Below are 9,250 nucleotides of genomic sequence, written 5' to 3'. Positions count from 1 at the left end.
AATCATGTGTATATATATATATATATATATATATATATATATATATATATATATATATATATAAATACGAAAGTTTTAAAATTGACACCTTCTACTCACCTTGAAATAGCGGGATACTACGTCGCTATTTCTACTTGTCAATGGCTCGTTATTTCGTTCAGCACTCCCGTACAACTCACTTCCTTTACCTTTGCATTTTCTTTTCTTCCTTATTTTTCTCTCTGTTCTTGCTATCGGGTAAAATGTTTCAAGGTTTCCTTTCTTTCCTTTTTCCTTCTTCTCCTCGGGTTTCTAACTTTCCAAGACCTCTTTCTTCTTTTTCCTTCCTCAAATGGTCGGTCCTTGACCCTTACTAATGCCTATTTCTCATGTTTATTTTACTTTTTAATTTCTTTATTGCATTGCCACTCATGTAACCCAATCACAATCACATCACATGTACTCTCTCTTTTTTTTTATTCTTTCTTTTCCTTTCTCTCTTTTTTTCTCTATCTTCTCCTTTATTTCTTCTTCCTGTCGCCGCTCACCCCTTTCTTTATAACTCTCCAACTGCGATTTTTTTTCTCCATCTTTCTCCTTTCTTCCCCCTTATGCCGGCTACCCAAACCAAGACTTTCTTTCACCAATCGGTAGCCAACACCCTTGCTTTCTTCTTCATAAACCGACAGCCAACACCCTTGCTTTCTCCTTCACAAACCGACAACCAACACCCCCTTTTTATTCCTCTAGATCAACAGCAGCTACGTCCCCTTTTTCCTGCACAAAACGACAGCCAACAGTCCCTTTTTTTTTCTACACAGACCGACAGCACAGCTCTTTCTTTCCTCTCTCAAAAATTAGCTTGTTTCTCCCTTTTATTTTGCTCCATAAATGGCTGTCGACAGAAGACAAGAGAGAATAATTTTTTTTTCTCTTTTTCACCAGCTCTGTCTCTCTCCCTTTTCTTTGTCTCATACATAGCTAATGCAAGGAATGAAATACAAATAATTTTTTTCTTCTTCCTTTATTGTTTTGGTCGACCCTTACCATCCTTTCTTCTTCTTCCTTTATTGATTTGGTTGACCCCCACCTTCATTTCATTTCTTTACTTTCTTTATTCTTTATTATTTTATCTTATCTTTCTCTCCATTTGGTCACATGGGTAGCTAGCCTATGAACCCATGCCTTCCTTTTACTTTTCCTCATCTAATTCATGTTTTAAAGCCCATGCCCAACCTTTAAATTATCATTCCCATCCGCCACCTCCATTCTTCTTTTTCTTTTTTTTTTATCTACTTAGTTTTCTTTCTTTATTTATTCCATCCATTTAATTTACATATCATTTCACATACATTTTCCTTTTTAATGCCACCATATCATTCAATAATATCTCATTAGCCTCTAAATATTAAAATTACACATAACCCTCAACTTTCCTTTATTTACCGTATAACCCTCCAAACTTTCATCTTTTACAATTTGATCATTCTAACACATTTTAAAATTCTAATTTTCTTCTATCTTTCTTCCTTTACACGTATACAATCAAAATAGCGAAGTTGCACTTCAATGCGGTATCACCATAATATTTAAATATTTACTCACCCACGCTAGCTCAATTTAAATACAAACACGCGAGTCTCACTTACGTCATTTATCTCCAAAATTCATTCGTACTTCTTCTCCCCCACTTGGATTGACCATATAATCTCTCTTCACGACTAATTCCAACATTCGATTAAATATTAATATTTTAATAATATTTTATTAAATAAAATATTATTTTATTCCAAAATTTTTCACTTGTCTCCTTTGGTCCCAAAATGTCTTATTATGTCTCGATTTACTTCCAAATCATCTTTTAGCTTGCTAATTCATCCCTGAAAAAAATATTATTATTTAATTATTATTTTTACGTGTGCGAAATATTTTGCTCTTGACCATTCCTTTCACCTTTTATCACTCTTTAGCACATAAATTCATACCAATTAGTCTTTCGTCTTATCGGGATAGTTATGTTGACTACTATACGGGGGTAGGGGTGTTACACTATAAATGATCACTTAACTTATCTAAGTTGTGAAAGCTTCAGCACTAACACTTTCACAAAGATAAGAGTGGAATACTGGTGTAAAGAGAAGGTTTTTCGTATTCTAAGCTCAAGATCACTCTAAGTAGCTTCCCTATATCATTTTTGACTATTAAAGAGCCTTTAAATACTTAGAAGACTAATTCTAGTCGTTACAGACAGTTTCTAGCCATTACTAGCCATTAGTTTGTCTTCTAACGACTCTTTTTAAATAGACAGACAATGTTCCATTAACCGGTTATATGTAGGCTCTAATTGCTTAAAGCTTATCTTCCTTGCACTATCTTGTAACTGTGTATACTGTGCTAATCAATTAGAGGAAACTTTAACCAATTAAAAACTTTCTATCTTTAATTTCCCCTACACAGTAGTCTTTTTTTAATTGGTTAGCTCTTCCCTTAGTTGGTTGAGGCATCACTTCCTTCAAACTTAACTGATTAAAATCAGCATTAATAAATTAGAAAATCTTCAGATTTTGAACTTCTACATTTTGGCTCCCTTCAACGGTCAACCTTCTTTCAAATTTTATTTTGGCACTTGAAGGTTCTAGAGCCTTGTGCTCTAACCAATTAATCCCATGCCTTAACCAATAGCACACCTTTGTCTTTAGCTTCTAGCACTTAATCAGTTAAACCTTATGCTATCCGATTAAGGCCTTTCTGTCTTGCTTTTGTACAACATCCAATTTTGCCTTAACTGATTAAGGCTCTATGTTAATCAGTTAACAACATGCTACCTTCACTAAGTCTTTTCTTCTTTGCTTCTTTAACTGATTAATCAATCTTGTAATTAAGCAAGCTTCTTAACTTGCTTCCAAACAACAAATATATTAAGGGTTTTAAACTTTGTCCTGCACACTTAAATAAAGTAATTAGACATCAATGAATGGGAATATTTTGTTATCATAAAAAACATATGGAGTCTACATTCTCTTTTTTTTTTATGATGACAAAACACTTAGATTAAAAGTGTAATGTCTATGTATTCTCTATATGTATGTGCAATTGAGGGATTACTCCCCCTTAATTTATGGTCCCCCTTAATATGTGCATACATAAAAAAAAAATTCAAGATTTCTCAACCAAAATATAACATTAATCACATATGAGTAAAGATTTATGAACAATCATAAACAATAGATATAACATGACCAATCCAGCAATTTGGTCAGAAACAAACACATAACAACAAAAATGACAACAAATAAACACATTACATCACATCCTATTTCTTCTCCTATCTTCTCCCCATTTTTGTCATCATTAAAATATATATTCCAAACTCCCCCTTAGAGAGTGTGATGCAAGTAAATTTTATGAGCACAAGTACCACAAGCATTTGAAGACAATTATAAGCTGCATTTCAAGAAAATTAAGCATTCAAGTACAGCAGTTCTTTGCATCAAACACAATAATTCTTTAAGTAGATATTCATGAGCCTAAAATAAATGAGTATTTAAGTAGATATTCAACAAGTTCATCTAATACTCAAGTATTCATAGAACTATATGAGTATGAGCATTTAAATAGATGTTCAATATGCATCAAATACTCATATTTTCAAGAAATATTTATAAAGTAGTTATTAGGCATGTCTAAGGTATCATTAGTCCTCAAGCATCATTCTTAGTAATCATAAGTTATTAAGGTTAATTTTCTAATTCATACATGAAAATAGTAACTCAAGAACAAAAAATATCATCAATAAGTATTCTTAATTACCATCAAATATTTCTTTAGCAAGCATTTCAAGAAATATTCTCTAAATCATGAATGAAACTATCAATTTAAGGATAATTTTCACATCAAAAAAATAGCATTATTAATGAGGCAGTGCCAAAGCATTTTGCACTTATTGTAATCATGTAAAAGAATAGTATGATCAAGAAAGCACAAGTGTGATTGCAAGAAATAAAATGGCTATCTTCATTAATCATGAATCTAATTTATTTAATGAAATACAAGCATGATTTCAGTTTCATAAGAACAAACATATACCCATTCAAAAATATGCAAGCATTGACCTTCAACGTGGTACATGTTATTTCTCAATAATTCTCATAATTCATGAGTCTGGAATATTGAAAATAAAGCACTCAACTGATGAACATGTCAAAAGTGCACATTTAATCATCAATTAATATCAATTGTCAAGATTCAAGAAAGAGATATTTAATTAAAGCATACTAGGCATTCATTGCTAACTAAAGCTAAAGGCCAAATTTCATTTGACATGTCAAGTTATTCATGGTCACCTATAAGCTAAAGTTTGATGCACACTAAATCTTTAGATCATGTAAACATTAAGGCTTAACGAAGACATAGATAACATTTAAATGAATATTCAAAATAAATTTCAACTATGTCAGCTTACAATATATGTCATGATCAAACCTGACTTGTGTTATGAAATTAAGCACTATAAGAAATTCTCTCACTTAAGTCAAGTTATAGACATCAATTATTAAGATCAAGCAAGATTAAAAGTCGTGTAAGCATTTGCCTTCACCAAAACAATAGGTGAACAAAAAATAATTTCTTTTAGTTCAATGTTTTCATCCTAATCAATTTTATGAGCTTAAGCACTGATTCAATTTTGAAAAAATCATTTAAGTACAAACATCAAACATATTTCAAGAATTATTCATAGAATTAAGCATTTGAACATTTAAATTCTCAAGATATGATTTTTCAATATGAGCACATGAACGTTTCATTCTCAAGTGATAATATTGTTTGTGTAAGTGTACAAGTTCAAACATTCACGAATAATTTTCCATTTTTTATTTTTAACATTGTAAACACAAGGAAGGTATGTACTTGCATCAAATGATCAAGAGAATGTTCACAATGCATGTTTTCAAGAACAAAAAATCATCATTGAAAGATATTCATGAAAGGATTTAATACAATAGACAAGAAGTGAAGTAAGAAGACATTTAAAGTTCAAAAGCTGTCCATTTTAGCTTCAAAGAACTTAGAAGTCGATTATAAAACTTTAAGGGTCAACTATGTTTGATTTTTGCACCAAAAAAGCAAAAAAAAAGTGTAGAAAATGCAATTTGCTATGGTGCAATGGTTCCAAATCATGGATTTATGTAGACATGAATTGAATTTTCTAAAATGACCATGTTTAGAACATCATTTTGAGCACGTATAGCTTAAGATTATTCAACGAAAACATGTTAACTCAAAATTTGACTTTTGTCACACATTGTTCACGACTGCTAATAGTTTGAAGGCTCATTTGAAGAATCATGTTTTTAATATGTTTCGCTATGCTCGATTTTCATTATAAAGCATAAGTAGGATATATGAAATGTTCAACAAGCATGTTGGGCAATGTTGAGCATGACAAGCAATTAACCAAATATTCTCAACATTTTTAAACATAAGGCATACTTATTCAAATCATTACACCCTCAAGAATGACAAGTATTCAAAATGCCATCATACTATCATATTTAAGATTATACTGAAGAAAATACTTTCACTCAAATTCACAAGTCATGAGAGAAATATCAAGCATAATGGAATTTGGGCATAGTCAATAGATTAATTTCAATCAAAAGAAACATGAAGTTTTGCAAGAAAATAATTTGATTAAGATTTTATCTTTCTTTTCAAAAGTTTTGCACTTGAAACATGCAATATTTGAGTTAGACATGCATTGTTAAACCATGAGCTCAAAGTAATTCAATTTTGTTCAGTTAAGCACAAAAGAATTCATGAAATCAATATGAGTACTAACTTTTCTCCTAACTTTCATGCTTTAATTGATTAAAGCAAAGTTTAATTGGTTAAAGCAAGCTTCAACTAATTAATCAATTAAAGTAGGCTTTAGTTTAGGAGACCAGAACTATTTTAGTCAATTAAAGTAGGCTTTAACAAATTAAAGTTTTACTGACTTGTTACACTCTAGCTGGACAGAACTGTTTGAACCAGTTAAGAAAATTTTAACTGATTAAAACACTACTGGTTTTGGTTTACAATAGGCACACAGAGTTATTCTAATTGGTTAAAGAAACTCTTAACTAATTAGTGCACGTCCTATCTTACTTTAAGGATTTTTTTTAACTAATTAGAGCATGTCTTTTAACTAATTAAAGTAAGAATTAAAGCCAAATATCACATAATACATCATCACAAACATATTCAATTCAGCTCAATTCAAGCTCATGCACATCAAACATTCCTAGTTTTCTTCTAATTATACAAAGTTGGCCTTCACTTAATGGTTTTGTGAAGATATTAGCTAATTGATGCAAGGTATCCATAAATTCAATTCTAACATCTCCCTTAAGCACATGATCTCTAATAAAATGATGTCTAATCTCATTGTGCTTAGTTCTAGAATGTTGAATATGATTCTTTGAGATGTTAATAGCACTTGTATTGGCACAGAAAATAGGAACATTATGCATGAACATGCCAAAGTCATTCAATTGTTGCCTAATCCATAAGATTTTTTGTACAACTACCTACTAAAATGCATTTAGCTTTAGCAACATGATCAAAATCTTGCACATAGGCACACATTAAACAATAGATAAGGTCTTTTTGCTGTTAAATAAAGAAATGAACCAATCATACCTCTATAAAGATTTTGGCCCACATTTGTTTCCTTTTTCATCTCTATTAAGCTTTGTAGAAGGATGCATTGGTGTTTCAATTGACTTTACATTCATCGCACAAAACTTCGTCAGCATTTTCTTAGTGTATTTTGCTTGACTGATGAAAATCCCATCCTCACATTGCTTGATTTGTAGATTAAGGAAGAAATTTAATTCTCCCATCATAATCATTTCAAACTTACCCTGCATTTTCTTAGCAAAATTCTAACAAACTTTTTCATTAGTAGCACCGAAGACTATATCATCCACATATATTTAAACAAAAAGTAAATCATTGTTGCTTTTCTTAATAAAAGGTGTATCCAATTTTCAAAAAAAAAATAAAGAGTGTAATATCTACACTTCCCTTAGAAAATTTTGTTCAATCAAAAATTTTGAAACCCTTTCTTACAAATCTCTAGAACTTGCTTCAATGCATATAATTCTTTATGCAATTTATCAACATAATCAATCTTTTCAAAACCTTCAAAACTAGGGGGTTTCTCGACATATACTTTTTCTTGTATAAAACCATTTAGAAATGCACTTTTTTATAATGTTTAACAAGAGTAGGTAATGCATAAACTTTATGAACAAGAAAGTATACCCAAGTATATCTAGAATAATCATCTATCAATAACAAAGTCATATGACTTGCCTCCCAAACTAGTGACATCAATAAGTCCAAACAAGTGCATATGTAATAGTTCAAGTGGTCTTAAAGTTGAAGTTACATTCTTTGATTTAAAAGAACTTTTTACTTGTTTTCCAAAATGACATGCATCACAAACTTTGTCATTTTTACAAGAGATCTTAAAAAGTCCAATAACTAAGTCCTTTCTTAAAAATTTTGAAATAGTGTGCATGCTAGCATGTCTTAACCTTATACGCCACAATCAACTATCACAAACATTATTGCCCATAAGAAAAGATTCATTATGAAATTCAACTTTATCAAGATAAATCACTTAAACATTTTCAAATCTTATACCAATGAATACAACTTTGTTAGTGTCAATGTCAATCACATGACATATATGAGAATCAAAACAAATTCTAAATCCTCTATCACAAAGTTGACTAATGCTTAACAAGTTATGCTTTAGAGTTTCAACAAATAAAACATGCTTGATTTGAGTTTGAGAAGTGTTATCAATGGTTTCAATTCTTTGGATGATACTTTTAGAGTTATAACCAAAAAAGACATTATCATTTTTCTTTCTATCAAGCTTGACAAACAAATTTTCATTCTGGTTATATACTTTAGCAGCATCTATCCAAGTATCAAGGTTGCTGTAATGATCACTCCTCGATCGCTACTAGCATCTGAGTCTTGCGGGAAAACCCGCCAAGTCTTGAACAAGCCTTATTCGAAACCTTTATTGTAACAGTGAACCCATTCCACCGATCTATTTAATTACTTGAACCAAATATCTCTTATGTAACATATATATTAAACAATAGCCATAATAAATCAACTCAACTTTTATTCAACATAATTGTAAAAGTACGTCAAGGTCTTTAATAACCAACCATACATTTACATTAACACTATCTACAATTGAATTAGGCTACAAATAACTTGACCTCTAGCAGCGGAGTGACTCAAAATAAAATGCTACAAGATGCCTTTACCTACGTTGTAGCAAGTCTCAATGTGTTGAGCAATGCACTTGAGCTGATTACTTATCTGCAAAAGGAAGATAAGGGGGTGAGTCTCACAGACTCAGTGATCATCAACACCGTAAGTAGGGCATAGATGGGAAACAAGCATAAAGCGGATAGGTTTGAATGATAAAACCGGAATAAGAATAATAATCTTAGAAAAATCAAATCACAAGTTGAGTGTTTGTGCCTTGTCAAAAAAAAATGATGCTGTAAAATCACAATGCAATATTTCACTTGGCAAAACAATGCCGAAAACAAGTGCAGTAAAACAAAGTTCAATCATCGAAAACATCACTTGCTATTAAAATACGAAAAATAGTATAAAAGTATGCACACTCCCAAAATGTGTGGCGTGAAAAGAAATCAACGTGTACAGCCACATAAACCAACTCAGATTTGTCAAGTAAGCACTAAAAGCTTTTATTCAAATAAGGGGAGCTGCAGAGAAGCCTTAACTCTCCACCATGCAAAAGAATACACATCGAAAAACTCACAAGGCTCTCTAGTAGGTAAGCATAGTAATCACCCGTGGACCCATTTCCATGTAATAACAATCCGGGAGCACTGCTCCACCGAATTTCCACAACCATGGCAGTCTCTAAGATGTTAGCCGACATCGAAGAAATCATATGGTCGCAACCATGTATATTACTTGTGGCCTAGCCACATATAATCACAAACCATGGCCCCAACCATGTCTAACAGCCCGTCGATGACCCAAAGATTCTTTAGCTAGAGCTTACTTATGCACAAGGGTCACATTATCCCGATGTGACATTCAGCCTACTCTCGAATTTCAATTTGGTAAACCATTTAAAACAAATAGGGTTCTCAAAAGCTCATCATAAACCATTTTCAAAATACTGATCATGGTAGTATACTAAAACCCTTTTTGTACAACC

This window comes from Theobroma cacao, chromosome 9, assembly GCF_000208745.1.
Source record: "Theobroma cacao cultivar B97-61/B2 chromosome 9, Criollo_cocoa_genome_V2, whole genome shotgun sequence".
In the NCBI taxonomy this organism is placed as follows: Eukaryota; Viridiplantae; Streptophyta; class Magnoliopsida; order Malvales; family Malvaceae; genus Theobroma; species Theobroma cacao.
The sequence above is the reverse complement of the archived record's forward strand: the minus strand, read 5'-3'. Positions refer to the sequence as shown.